Here is a 2,963-nt window from a genome sequence, read left to right on the forward strand (position 1 = left end):
GAGCAGCGTCTGTTCTCCATGTTAGGGGCGGGTGATCATAGTCCGAGTGCCAGCGAGAGATTCTAAGTGAAACTGTGCACCATGGTCCACCGGAAATAAGGATGAATGGTCCTCCGGAAATTTAGAAGGTTTAGTGTCAGGCCCTCCAACCCAGCCTTTTAAAAAAAAAACTTACGCAACGAATAATCAACAAGAGAGTACGGACCGGAACAATTGGCGAAGACCACTGGGACGAAATTCGGTTCGAGGAACTGCAAATCTCTCAACTTCATCGGGAGCACACGCATACTCGCCGGTGCGCTCAAGGACCGTGGATTCGGCATCGTAGCGTTGCGAACGCTTAGAGGTAATCATACCATCTACCAGAGCTACGGCAACACACACGAGCTGGGAACAGCTTTCATAGTGATGGGCGATATGCAAAGGCGTGTGATCGGGTGGTGGCCGATCAATGAGAGCATGTGGATCAGAGAGCGGTTCTTCAACATCAGCATAATCAACGTCCATAGCCCACACTCCGGATGATGATGATGTTGCCGGAAGAGGCCCCTCTTGAGGACTGCTGGAATATAGTTAAAGCAGCCATTAACGACGCAGCGGTGAACAACGTCGGGTATGTGGGACGAAGTCGACGGAACGATTGGTTCAACGAAGAGTGCAGACAGATATTGGAGGAGAGGACGCAGCGCGGACGGTCGCGCTGCAGTAAGGTGCCCGGCAGAACGTGGAACGTTACAGACAGAAGCGGAGACAGCAGACCTTTTTAGGAGAAGAAACGCCGCCTGGAAGAAGCGAAGTGCGAGGAGATGGAACAGCTGTGCCGTTCTCAAGAAACACGCAAGTTCTATCAGAAGCTCAACGCATCCCGCGAAGTCTTCGTGCTGCGAGCCGAAATGTGCAGGGATAAGGATGGGAGCATCTTGACGGATGAACGTGTGGCTATCGAAAGGTGGAAGCAGCACTACGAGGAGCATTTGAGGACACTCCTCACGGAATCCAATTTTCAAAGTATTCGAATCGCGTTTTCAAGGGCACACCATTCGATACGAAAGCAACGCACCACTATCATATTTATTGTTTCAGCTTTGCAGAGTCGCAGCATTCGTGAAATTATTAAAAGCAAGCAATAAAAATGATAGTTGTGCAAGTTGTGTTTTACTTCCGCATCGTACTTTGAAATTTGGATTCCGTGAGGAGTGGCCTTAAATGGCGCTGAAAGTACAGGCAGTGAAAGTCAAGGCAGCGGAAAAGATGACTACGTCAGTTCAGCGGACGATGGAAGCCAGCCAGCCACCAGCTTGAGGGAAGTTAAGTATGCCATCCAACAGCTAAAGACGAATAAAGCAGCTGGTAAGGATGGTATCGGAGGCGAGCTGATCAAGATGACCACTTGCCTGCACAAACTGATAGTCAGAATCTGGTAAACTGAAAAGCTACCGGAGGAGTGGAATGAAGGGATTACACGCCCTATCTACAAGGAAGGTGGCAAGCTGGAGTGTGAGAACTGTTGAGCGATCACCATCCTTAATGCCAGCTACAATGTGATATCCCAGATTATCTACTGTCATCTGTCATCATTAGTAAATGAGTTCGTGGGAAGTTATCAAGCTGGCTTCCTTGACGGCCACTCGACAATAGACCAGATCTTTACTGTATGGCAAATCCTTCAAAAATGTCGTGAATACTAGGTCCCAACGCACCATCTGTTCATTGATTTCAAGGCGGCATACGCCAGTATAGACCGTATAGAACAATGGAAAATTATGGACGAGAACAGCTTCCCTGGGAAGCTTACCAGACAAAGCAACGGTGTGAAGATTTCGGGCGAACACTCCAGTTCGTTCCAATCGTGCCGTGGACTAAGACAAGGTGATGGACTTTCGTTCCTGTTGTTCAACATTGCGCTAGAAGGTGTCATGCGGAGAACCAGTCAATTTATTTGTTTCGCGGATGACATGGACATTGTCGGCTGAACATTTGCAAATGTGGCATAACTGTACAGCCGCCTGAAACGTGATGCAACAAAAGTTGGACTGGTGATGAATGCGTCGAAGACAAAGTATATGCTTGTGGACGGAACCGAGCGCGACAGGGCCCGCCTGAGAAGCAGTGTTACGATAGACGGGGATACCTTCGAAGTGGTCGAGGGATTCGTCTTGGATCCTTGCTAACGGCTGATAACAATGTTAGTCGTGAAATACGAAGGCGCATCAACTGTGGAAGTTGTGCCTTCTACGGGCTCCAGAAGAAACTGCGGTCAAAAAAGATTCACCACCTCATTAATAGGGTGTCATGTACAAGACGCTGATAAGACAGGTAGTCCTCTACGGACATGAAACATGGACAACATGAAACAAGGAGGACTTGCAAACACTCGGAGTATTCGAGAGACGGGCGCTTAGAACCATCTTTGGCGGTGTGCAAGAAGACGGTGGGTGGCGGCGAAGAATGAACCACGAGCTTGCCCAGCTCGACGAGCGTCGTTTTCATCAAATTGTTGATTCAGTGTTATCTGTTTCGATGTAAACTTAATGAATGAATGAACGTGTCTCAGTAATATTTTTATATGACTACTTACAGACAATGCATTTGCGACTTTTTGGACTACCAAATAACACAAAGTTTGCATAAATTGCGTTGAAAAGTCAAAAGACATCCTAGGTATTGCTTAGAAGGGGTATATTAAACCGTCTTACCCTTTATGAATAAGTTAACTTAAAACATATGAGGTCTGTGTCTTCTTAAAAGTTGTAGCCATACTTTTGGAGATATATTACACCCAGGTTTTTTTTTTACGCGGTTGGAATTCATTAATTTCTCGGTAAACCAGAACTTTCACAGCTTTTTAAATGCCCCCTGATTTTTCTTTGATTTTTTTGTGATTTTTTTCGTGGGGTCATCTCATTGCTTCATAGACACAAGTTTCAAACATGTTCATCATATAAGCATACGGGCATATGAAG

This window comes from Armigeres subalbatus, chromosome 2 (genome assembly GCF_024139115.2).
Source record: "Armigeres subalbatus isolate Guangzhou_Male chromosome 2, GZ_Asu_2, whole genome shotgun sequence".
NCBI lineage: Eukaryota > Metazoa > Arthropoda > Insecta > Diptera > Culicidae > Armigeres > Armigeres subalbatus.